Here is a 12980-nt window from a genome sequence, read left to right as displayed (position 1 = left end):
GTATTACAGTTCGTCTGTTAAAACGAGCACATCAGAGCATCCAAAATTTTCTAAAGAAAGAGCTTAAACTGTCTAACATTTACAAAAAAAATTAAATTTTCGCTAAGCACAAAAGTCGATACAAAGACATCAAAGAAACGCACAACAAAGTGAAGGTGCGAACACAACTATTTGTTAGTATCAATACACGGTCATTATGAATGTTCGTCGTAATTATGACTGTAATATTCTTATCGTTAATAATTATGTATTAACATTTTGGAGCGTGACGTACGAGAGGCGGGATGCACTAAGGGTTTTACATCCGTTTATTTAGATGACCATGGAGCGTTATGTGGCGAGCAAGCGTAGAAAGGTGAGGTATCGAAGACTGATTAGTGGTGGTCCGGATGTGGAGCTGTGTCATGTCTCAAGAAATGATGTTTTAATATCCCATTATTCGGATCTCGAGAAGGAGACTGCCACACATTTTCCGACATTTGGGGAACTGCTTCCCTGGCGGAATTTTTGCTTCGAGACCTCTCGCTGACAAGTACACACATCAAAAAAAGTTTTGCATCACTCCGGTTCCCAGAACTCCTGCAGACAGACGTTGACTGTGGATAATTTATCACAGACACTATCCCTTTAGCGGTTCAGAAGTGTCACTAAATCTGCCCAAAGATGTAAACAACTATGCACTAGCAGCGCCTATTAGACGAAGCGGGTCAGACAGCCAATCAGTTCCAGTTATTCCACCAGGAAGGAGGTACACGGCACGTGTTGCCTGTAGTTCAACCATGCCTCAACGGTTAATACCGTGGTTCGATTGCGTCCGCATTGTTACTTTGTACGAGGAAGGACACTCAACAAGGCAAATGTCCAGGAGCATCGGAGTGAAGCAAAGCGATGTTTTTCGGACTGGAACTGTCGATGACATGACTCGCTGAGGTCGCCCAAGGGCTACTACTTCAGTGGATGCCCGCTACTTACGGATTATGGCTCGGAGGAACCCTGACAGCAACGCCACAATGTTGAATAATGCTTTTGTGCAGCAACAGGACGTCATGTTACGACTCAAACTGTGCGCAATAGGCTCCATGATGTGCAACTTCACTCCCGACGTCCATGGCGAGGTCTATCTACGCAACGACGACACCATGCAGCACTGTACAGATGGGCCAAACAACATGCCGAGTGGACCTCTCAGAATTGGCATCAGTTCTCTTCACCTATGAGTGCCGCACATTCCTTCAACCAGACAATCGTCGGAGACTTGTTTGGAGGCAACCCGGTCAGGCTAAACACCTTACACACACTGTCCAGCGAGTACAGCAAGGTGAAGGTTCGCTGCTGTTTTGGTGTGGCATTATGTGAGCCGATGTATGCCGCAAGTGGTCACGGTAGGCGCCGTACGGCTGTACGATACCTGGATGCCATCCTCCGACCGATAGTGCACCATATCGGCAGCATATTGCCGAGGCATGGACAGCAATTCGCGCCCACATCGTGCACATTTGGTGAATGACTTCCTTCAGGATAACGACATCACTCGACTAGAGCGGCCAGAATGTTCTCCAGACATGAACCCTATCGATCATACCTGGGATAGGTTGACCAGCAACCACTCTGAAGGATCTACGCCGAATCGCCGTTGAGCAGTGGGACAATCTGGACCGGCAGTGCCTTGATGAACTTGTGGATAGAATGCCAGACGAATACAGGCATTCATCAATGCAAGAGGACGTGCTACTGGGTATTAGAGGTACCGTTGTGTACACCATCGCAATAAAAAAACTCGGAGATGATTTTATGTTGATCTCTATTAGAATTTTATGTACAGGTTCCGGAACTCTCGGAACCGAGGTGATGCAAAGCTTCTTTTTGATGTGTTTATATCTTTGGCTGAAATGTATCTTCGGCTGGCCCTATATGGTGTTGCATCAGTAATTGGTATTGACTGAGGTAAAGTTGTAGATGTAGAAATTATGTCTAGATACTGTCACCTTATGCAACAGGAAGAATATCTAACAATGAAGACAATGAGAAACTGTGACAAGAGAAGCATGCAGAAGCATTTCCCTTTGAGATTTTCTAGCCCTAGCACATTATCTCTTCGTTGGCTACTCAATATTTTTCTCATGATTACCTCACCCTTGGAAGTCCCCTCTCAGAGATCTGTTGGGGGGCTATTCCGGAATCTTCTGCCAATGGAGAGCTGATGCCAATTCTGAGCGGTCCATTCGGCATGTTATTGTGGCACAACTGTGGGCATGGTGGCCTCTGCAGTTGTGAGGACTTTCTCCAGGTCTGAGACCCAGTATGGTTTTAGATGTACTAAATACCTTGATGATGGGGTCTCTTGATTGCTCAACGTTGTAACATAGAAAAAACGCACAACATTACGATAGAAGGAATGTGTTGGCCACAACCAAAAGAGACTTGGTGGAACGCTTTGTCGCTTGATGAAGGAGAAGAACGGTAAACCATTTGGGGGAAAAGGTGAGCACACTCACAGAGATAGTGGCACTTATCAGTTATTTTATTGCCGTTATCAGGTACTTGTGGGGTGGGGGTTTCATTAGAGATCAAAGTGCCCTCGGTCCCGGGTTCGCCACTGCTTATACACTCTTGGAAATTGAAATAAGAACACCGTGAATTCATTGTCGCAGGAAGGGGAAACTTTATTGACACATTCCTGGGGTCAGATACATCACATGATCACACTGACAGAACCACAGGCACATAGACACAGGCAACAGAGCATGCACAATGTCGGCACTAGTACAGTGTATATCCACCTTTCGCAGCAATGCAGGCTGCTATTCTCCCATGGAGACGATCGTAGAGATGCTGGATGTAGTCCTGTGGAACGGCTTGCCATGCCATTTCCACCTGGCGCCTCAGTTGGACCAGCGTTCGTGCTGGACGTGCAGACCGCATGAGACGACGCTTCATCCAGTCCCAAACATGCTCAATGGGGGACAGATCCGGAGATCTTGCTGGCCAGGGTAGTTGACTTACACCTTCTAGAGCACGTTGGGTGGCACGGGATACATGCGGACGTGCATTGTCCTGTTGGAACAGCAAGTTCCCTTGCCGGTCTAGGAATGGTAGAACGATGGGTTCGATGACGGTTTGGATGTACCGTGCACTATTCAGTGTCCCCTCGACGATCACCAGTGGTGTACGGCCAGTGTAGGAGATCGCTCCCCACACCATGATGCCGGGTGTTGGCCCTGTGTGCCTCGGTCGTATGCAGTCCTGATTGTGGCGCTCACCTGCACGGCGCCAAACACGCATACGACCATCATTGGCACCAAGGCAGAAGCGACTCTCATCGCTGAGACGACACGTCTCCATTCGTCCCTCCATTCACGCCTGTCGCGACACCACTGGAGGCGGGCTGCACGATGTTGGGGCGTGAGCGGAAGACGGCCTAATGGTGTGCGGGACCGTAGCCCAGCTTCATGGAGACGGTTGCGAATGGTCCTCGCCGATACCCCAGGAGCAACAGTGTCCCTAATTTGCTGAGAAGTGGCGGTGCGGTCCCCTAAGGCACTGCGTAGGATCCTACGGTCTTGGCGTGCATCCGTGCGTCGCTGCGGTCTGGTCCCAGGTCGACGGGCACGTGACCTTCCGCCGACCACTGGCGACAACATCGATGTACTGTGGAGACCTCACGCCCCACGTGTTGAGCAATTCGGCGGTACGTCCACCCGGCCTCCCGCATGCCCACTATACGCCCTCGCTCAAAGTCCGTCAACTGCACATACGGTTCACGTCCACGCTGTCGCGGCATGCTACCAGTGTTAAAGACTGCGATGGAGCTCCGTATGCCATGGCAAACTGGCTGACACTGACGGCGGCGGTGCAAAAATGCTGCGCAGCTAGCGCCATTCGACGGCCAACAGCGCGGTTCCTGGTGTGTCCGCTGTGCCGTGCGTGTGATCATTGCTTGTACAGCCCTCTCGCAGTGTCCGGAGCAAGTATGGTGGGTCTGACACACCGGTGTCAATGTGTTCTTTTTTCCATTTCCAGGAGTGTATTTTGATTGATGATCATTGTTGGTAGCCTAGGACTCCAGGCATGAAATGTCAAACTCATTTTGCTAACGGTCTTGTCAAGGAGGGCAGAGGAGCGGACAGAGGTTCAGGGCACTCTCTTGCCTTTGGTATGGGAAAATGCCCTGCAATTTGAAGAATCAGCAATGATCAACGGCATGAGGATGCATAAGGCAACGGAAACCACAGCATTAAAGACACAAAACGTATATCCACAGGACATGTAGCCTCCAACTGAAAAAGTTTCATGAGCTCTCCATTGGCAGAAGATTCCGGAATAGCCCCCCAACGGATCTCTGAGAGGGGACTTCCAAGGGTGAGGTAAACATGAGAAAAAGATTGAGTAGCCAACGAAGGGATAATGTGCTAGGGCTAGAAAATCTCAAAAGGAAATGCAAAACTCAAGCTATATACAGTAGCGGTCGGTGAAGTGAAATAGATAGAAGAAAAGTATTTCTGGTCAGATGCGTATAGGTTAATATCAACACCAGCAGAATAGGAAGGTACGGCAGAGTAATACTGTGAACAGTTCACTGATACGGTTGTTATTATCAGAATCGACAGCAACCCAATACCAACAACGATACAGGGCTATTACAAATGATTAAAGCGATTTCATTAATTCAGTGTAGCTCCATTCATTGACATATGGTCACGACACACTATAGATACGTAGAAAAACTCTTAAAGTTTTGTTCGGCTGAAGCCGCACTTCAGGTTTCTGCCGCCAGAGCGCTCGAGAGCGCAGCGAGACAAAATGGCGACAGGAGCCGAGAAAGCGTATGTCGTGCTTGAAATGCACTCACGTCAGTCAGTCATAACAGTGCAACGACACTTGAAAGGTGGCTACACTGAGCCACAGCGCCAGAGATTGCGCCAAAGAGTATTATTCAGCCGCCTCCACTGGCAGTGCTTGGGCAGAACTTGTAGTAGTCTGTGCCTGTCGAGGACTCGTAGTAGTCAGTGCTTGGGGAGAACTCGTAGCAGAGAGTGCTTGTTGAGATGTGCTAGTGAAAAGTGCTTGCTGAGACGACGTAGTGAAGACTGCTTGTCGAGATGTGGCAGTAGTCAATTCTTGTTGAGATGTGGTACTAGAGAGTCGGTGTGGAGAGATTGTAATGTTTAGAGTGCTTTACATCAATATAAACGAAGGTAAAAAAAAAAAATTTTTCCTGTCTCTGTCATTATTTCAGTGTCCTGAATAATGCGTCATTACAGGTTCAGTCAACAAAGCATCTGGCGTGTGTTCTTGTATTAGAGTGTAATTCTGGGTTTCTTGCGCAATTATAGTAATTCTAATTTTTTTTATCACGTCAGTATAAATGATATTTGAAATTGCTTGTCTTGTTGAAGAAGAACCGTGCCGGATGTGCGTTGAGTCATACTTCCACATACAGAACAGTTATACTTGTGCTTTGGTTTCGTAGGTTTCATAGTTGCTGGGGACTTAATTAATTAATTGTGTTAACGAAAATTTTCATTTCATTCTTTGTTGTTGTTCTATGCAGTCAGATAGCGTAATAATACTAGTCAGGGCCAACCGTTTACGAGACACAGCGTAATCGGACAGACAGCTACTAAAAATATTTGCATTTTATTTAATTAAGCCCCCATGCACGTGGCGACCGCTGCTTCGGATCGTCCCTTGGAATCTTCTGACTGTAACAATGGTAGACAGTAGTATTGTTGTAGTAATTTGTAGTTTAGTAATTGTAGTCTATTTTGCATGTGTAGATTTGGTAATTAGCATTCTTCTAATGGTATTTTTCAAAATTTAATTTTTATTTCCTTGTATACGCGTTTGATGATTTAGTGCAATTATTTCAATTGTTCGTTAATCGTGTCTGAGGGAAACATTTCGAGTGAATGGTATTGTTGGAGATAAAGAGTCATTGTGTATAATTTTCGTACAGTGACGAGTTTTGTATGTTTTGTAAATGATTACGCGATCGATGAAAAAGGCAAAAATGATGAATAGTGAGAATGACGAAATTGTTAACATGGCGAACTCGCCAACAGAGGAAAACAGTATGATGGATAATGAAGTGGAAAACAATGTAATAAGTCGGGAAAATAGTCCGGAACCATTTCAAAATTTTTCTCAATCAGAAAATTCACAGAATCCGAGATTAGCGACAGAAGATTCTGGAATGGTATCGAATACAGATAGTCTTGTGGCTATGCAGAAGGAAGTTAGTTTTGCGGGAAATGTTAGGGGCGAAAAGAATTCTGAACTATTTAATATGGAGCAGTTGATGAGTGCTATATTAAATTTGGGAGCACGTATGGAAACACGGTTAGACTCACAAATGGGAACAATGGAAACACGGATGGGAACAATGGAAACTCGGTTAGGATCTGAATTTAAAACAGAGATGGGAACTTTGGAAACACGGTTAGATTCACGAATAGGGACATGTTTCAAAAATATGAAAGATGAGTTAAAGAAAGAAATTAGAGAAGAAGTACGACCGATTTTGAATTCTCACAATAATAGATTAATTGCAGTAGAGATTAGACAAAGGGAACAGGATAGAGAACAGGAAGAAAGAGATCGCGTGATAGTACAAAAATTTTCAGAGTTGAATTTACAACGTGCAAAAGATAAGGAAGAAATATTTGAGAGAATCGAGGAATCCGTACCAAATGACAGATTAAATAACCTAACACAACAGTATGAACAGTTAACTACTAAATGTGTTAATACTGAAACCCGAGTCGCGACACTTTCGGAAGACGTAAATAAACAGAAAGAACAATTAGGTGACTTATCGGAAAGAGTTGAAGAGATTTCAGATAAATTGACAAATCTTAGTTTACATGGGGACAGAGATGATACAGCACCATTGCCATTTGCAGAAACCGAAGAGTATCAGAACATAAATAAACATGTTGAAAATCAGGGAAAATTTAATGAACGTGTTAAAAGGGAAGTTGAGTCATTACGAAAGCAAGTCAAACAAATTGAAGGTGAAATCGTAGGAAAAGACAGTAGAAGAAATTTAGAATCACAGATAGCAGATGGCTTTGAAGAAAATAATTTGTTTCATTTACGAGAAGCAACAAGAGAGCGCCAGGCGCGCGAACTTAACAATAATCGTCATGGTGACTGGGACAGACGCGGTAGGTCTTTGTCGCCACGAGGCGAAAACTTTGACTATAAACACTTTTTGACTGTTCGGAAATTTAAGATCTTCCGCAATTCTAAGAATGACATACATCCATGTACGCACTCCCGCCAAATTTGCCACTAAGTCACAAACTGGAAATTATGTGCGGCTATTAAAGTCCTCAGGGGATTCACTACTCTAAGTGAATATGTGCCGTAGCGAGCATAGGGCCCTGAGCTGTAGTGGTGCTATTTCCCTTTTAGTTTTCTGCACCACTGCCTACTCTTTTACTATTCTTTGCATCTGTCAAACCAACTCTTCGACTATCAATCTATCTAGACAGTAGATAAACATTAACCGGATATGACGATTTTACCCAAAAGAGATTTTGGAATTTACCGTTTGGACTTACTATATTTTCTGCAGCATTCATTTGTAGTTTAAACGAAATTTTACCTGTTTCTTCTCTTCGTGACAATATTACTTCATATGTTGACGATATTCTTATTGCTAAACGTTCTTGAAGTGAGCACAACAAAATTTTGGATTCATTATTATGTATCTTTGCAAGAGTTGGCATTACAGTGAACTTGGAAAAATCTGAATTTGGTCGTTCTCAGGTGAAATTTCTCGGTCACATTATTTCTACAGAAGGTATTCTTCCTGATCCAGAGAAATTAGACGCTATTCGTAACAATGCTGTTCCTACCACAAAACGTGATGTTCATAGTTTCCTTGGTGTCTGTAATTTTCTTAGACGCTTTGTTAGATTGGACAATTTGGCCACACCTCGTTTTTGCGACCTATCTGGAAAGTTCTTTTTAAACGAAAATCGGTCGACAACTCTGTTTGGTTAGTTTGTATTCCTGATGAGTGGGTTAATAAGCTGATTTGGTATACGCATTTCAGTTATGCACACTTTGGTCCAAGAAAATGCTTTCATAAATTACGAGAAAATTGCTACTTCAGTAATATGGAAAAATGTATTCGATCTGTTCTTGCCAAATGCAAATTATGTCAAAAGGCTAAGCCGCCAACAATTTCTCACAGAGCGCCATTGTTTCCTATCATTCCAGCGAAATTAAAGGAGATGGCTGCAGTCGATTTGTTCGGTCCAGTGGTTCGTTCTACTAATGGTTTTGCGTACATTTTCGTAGCAGTGGAGTTGACATCAAAATATGTGTGTTTTACACCTTTACGCAAAGCAACAGCTCGTTCAGTATCTAATGCTTTCATTAACCATATTCTTAAAGAAGTTGGTCATGTTGATAAGGTTATATCAGATAATGGATCACAGTTTCGCTCTAAAATTTGGCTTCATACTCTACGGCGTCGTAAGATTAAACCAATTTTCATTTCACTTTTTCACCCTCAATCTAACGCTTCAGAGAGATGGATGAAGGAAATCAATAAATTGTGTCGACTTTATTGTCATCAGAATCACAGAACATGGGATCAGTATCTTCATATTTTTCAAAACATTCTGAATGAACTCCCTAATGATTCAACTACCTTACCGCATGTACTGATATTAAAAAACAAAGCACCGACAAATCGCATATCTGAAATCGTTCCTTTTCCGCCTTCACGGAAACTGCGGCATTCTGAAGTTGTCAACCTGGCTCTACAAAATATTGCATCTGCGGCTGCTAGAAGAGAGAAATCAGCTAAGCGTCCTGGTCGTTTAAAAATCTTGTCAGTTGGTCAGAAAGTGTTAATTAAGTCTCACCGTTTGTCTCATAAAGGAAAAGGCTTGTGTCGCAAATTTTTTCTGCTTTATGACGGTCCATATAGAATTCGCAAAATTATACATGATAACACTGTTGAAGTAGAAACTCTTAAATCACGACGCTCTATGGGAATACATCATATATCTAACGTAAAAATTTTTGTGGAATGACATACTTTTGAGAAACTAACAGCTAGATGTAAACATGCGGAGAGTACAAGGATACCGCGCTGTGTTTTGGCGGCGGCACATACTCAAAGCAACAGTCAAGTCCACGCGCCGCACAAGGCAGTCGTTGACCGCAAACAATTACTTCCTACGTCACGCGCCTACAGCTGATCGAGCGCTCAGTGCGAATGCACTGACAGCCGTAAACAAATACACAGTTTAATTTCTCCGACTAAATTCGGTATAAAGCTATAGTGACTTGATGAATTATGTTATTAACGTTCAGTATTTTTCAGGATACGGTTGTATAAAATATTTAAGAACTTCAGGTAAATTCTGTGTGTCTCCGACGTTAAGAGGACTTGCTATCAAGAAAATTTCAGAAAGAATGTAATTTCCAAGAAGAAACTAATAAACTAAAAAGGTAACTATTAATTGAATTTATTTTTCAGGTAACATATTTCCACTTAGGTACGTACTTTAGACGTAATTTGCTGCTCGCGGTTACGTGATTCATACTTTGTGCTAATTTCACGTTCTATGAATTTACTTGTGAAGCGACGTGCTTGCGTACATTTGCTGATTTTTGACAATGATTATTAATGAACTGGGTTGTAACTTGTGTATATTATGCATCGCTTGGCTGCACTGCTTTTTCACTGATGTCATATTTTTCTATTATGCGCCTGCTGTGCTTATTTATTTAAATTATAATTGTAACCTGATTAATTGTGCTGACTGTGATTATGTATGTAAGTTATACTTTGTGATTTATCTGCTTGCGCCTTCATGTTTACTTATTAAGATGACATATGAACATTTATTTGCTTATGCTGATATGATGCTAATGACCTGTTTATTACGTAAGATATATGTTTACTGCTATGCGTATGGATTGCATATTTATACATTTCTGTTTGTCGTCATAACTACTCTTTAATTTGGTATATAGAAATGCTGATATACTGTTTACAAACATAGAGTTTAGGTCACACTATTGTATTAATTATAGATTGTTCGCTTGGCAGAGCCTCGTTGCAAGAATTGTGCTGCATCCACTTGTTGACATTCTGTTCACTACTGGTATATTTACTCGCTATTGCATGTTTTGCTTACGCTCAGCGCCTTATATTTTTAAGATAAGAAAATGAACTGCTATAATTCGACGAACGACATTAGTACAAGAAACTTCATAGAAGGCACATGAGTTGAGGTTTTATGGAAGCTGTATAAATTTATGCTAATAGGAAGGAAGCTAACGACATGACATACCAAAACTAGGTTTAGACCATTGACAGTTATTACACTGCATTTTTCGTGAGCAATTGAAATAGGAAGTGACACTTGACACAGGAAATACTCCACATGTTTGCTTCTGTTTGCCATAATTCTTGAAGTGGTGTACACACTGTGAAATATTATGATCATTCACACTCCATAATCGTACTTAATTACTGAGAGTTATTCGAACTAAGTCTGTTAGAGGTCATGTATGCATTTCTTTTGTTTATAATTCATAATGAGTAGAAGATTTGGGTCAGATGGATTACACAGAGGTTGTGTGTTGACAGTGTGTCTTCGGATTGTATGGGATGATGAGGTTTGCATTAGGATTTTATCTGTACTTGTTCGAGGAGACTGACTAGAGGAAAGAGTTGTTATGGAAGTGAAATGATACTGGCAATAAGGTTTATATGTATCGACGTATTGAAGAGGTATTATTGAGATTGTGTGAAGTTGATGATTATTGGAGTTTTGGTGGACAAGAGGTAAGGTAAATGCTATTAATGATAAGGCTTATATGTATCGACGTAAGAGGTATTATTGAAGTATTGAGATTATGTGATGCTGATGATTATTGGAGGTTTGGTGGATAAGAGGTAAAGTAAGTGAGGAGCATTTTTTTTTTTTTTTGTTGGTCTATATGGAACAAGGAGGATGAAGATTGCAGAGTAGAACACTAAAGTGTAAGGAAGATTGTCTACACACACTTTGTTAAATCACTAAGCAGTATATATTTTTTTTTTTTTTTTGGGGAGAGGAAGTAATTGCATATCTTGGCTCACTGACAGTTGTTCAGCAACTGTACATTTTGATCTGGCTTGGCAAACATTGGTCTTGACATGATGACTATGACGTTGACTAACTATTATTGACTGTTATACATTGCTGCCACTACTACTTGATACACATAATGAACATCAAATTTTGACAGAATTGCATTTACACAGTTAACACTATTCAATTACACAGTAGTACTTAATGTGGATGAAAGATGAGTGAGTGTGTTTTGTGTGTTTTCCTTTCCTAATCCTACCCACCTATCTCCTAAATATTATTTTATTTGTTTGTAGTGGCTTGCACTGACACGCATAAATATTATAGGTTTACTGATATTTGAGTATTTGTAATAGTTAATATGACAATTATCTGATATCATTTGTGTGTTTATTAGAATTTGTATGTTTAGTGTAAGAGCATTGTAAAAGCATTTGTATGTGCATTCAAACTATTGTTCATGCCTGAACTGACTGATTAGTGATGGTGAATATTATGAACTGTTACCTGCACTTGTTCAACATTGATGTGTGACACTTAGAAATGTTTAATTTCTGCTGATGAACTGTGTAATTAGTGATAGTGAATATTATGGACTGCTCTCTGGACCTGCTCAACATTACTGGGTGCCACTGATAAACTGCTTCTACTGAAATAATGTCACTTGTTGGTGTCTGCACCTGCTCAACATTACTGGGTGCCACTGATGGACTGTTTTTTACTGAAATAATGTGACTTGTTGCTGTGTGTACCTGTTCAACATTGCTGGGTGCCACAGATGGAACTGTTTCTACTGAGATAATGTCACTTGTTGGTGTCTGCACCTGTTCAACATTACTGGGTGCCACAGATGGAACTGCTTCTACTGAAATAATGTCACTTGTTGTTGTCTGCACCTGCTCAACATTGCTGGGTGCCACTGATGGACTGCTTCTACTGAAATGTTGTCACCTGTTGGTGTCTGTACTTGCTCAACATTGCTGAGTGCCACTAATGGAACTGCTTCTACTGAAATGATGTCACTTGTTGGTGTCTGCACCTGTTCTACATTGCTGGGTGCCACTAATGGAACTGCTTCTGCTGAGGAATGTGACTTGTTGCTGTGTGTACCTCTTCAACATTGCTGGGTGCCACAGATGGAACTGCTTCTACTGAAATGATGTTACTTGTTGGTGTCTGCACTTGTTCAACATTACTGGGTGCCACTGATGGACTGCTTCTACTGAAATAATGTCACTTGTTTGTGTTTTCACCTGTTGACCATCGCTGGGTGCTACTACTGGAACTAATCATTGAAAGCATTTTATGTGAACATTTGTATAAACTGATTTTTTGTGTATTGTGTGAACTATTATGTAAAGTCACATGTATGAAAAGAATTTGTATTTCTTACTGTATTTTCTATAGTAGGTTATTGAAAGGTCAGTGCAAAGCCAAAAATTTTATCTAATTATGTGATATTTAGGTATTAATATTATCTTTTATTTTTGTCTGTATTTTTGTGGACGAATTTGGTGGTATTTTCACCAGCAATGCTGGCAAAAATACCATCAAATTCTGGCCCGTGGAGGAGGGGCATATGAAACGTGCCAAAGAGTATTATTCAGCCGCCTCCACTGGCAGTGCTTGGGCAGAACTTGTAGTAGTCTGTGCCTGTCGAGGACTCGTAGTAGTCAGTGCTTGGGGAGAACTCGTAGCAGAGAGTGCTTGTTGAGATGTGCTAGTGAAAAGTGCTTGCTGAGACGACGTAGTGAAGACTGCTTGTCGAGATGTGGCAGTAGTCAATTCTTGTTGAGATGTGGTACTAGAGAGTCGGTGTGGAGAGATTGTAATGTTTAGAGTGCTTTACATCAATATAATCGAAGGTAAAAA

This window comes from Schistocerca serialis, chromosome 1, assembly GCF_023864345.2.
Source record: "Schistocerca serialis cubense isolate TAMUIC-IGC-003099 chromosome 1, iqSchSeri2.2, whole genome shotgun sequence".
NCBI classification, from domain to species: Eukaryota; Metazoa; Arthropoda; class Insecta; order Orthoptera; family Acrididae; genus Schistocerca; species Schistocerca serialis.
This window is presented reverse-complemented; position numbering follows the sequence as displayed.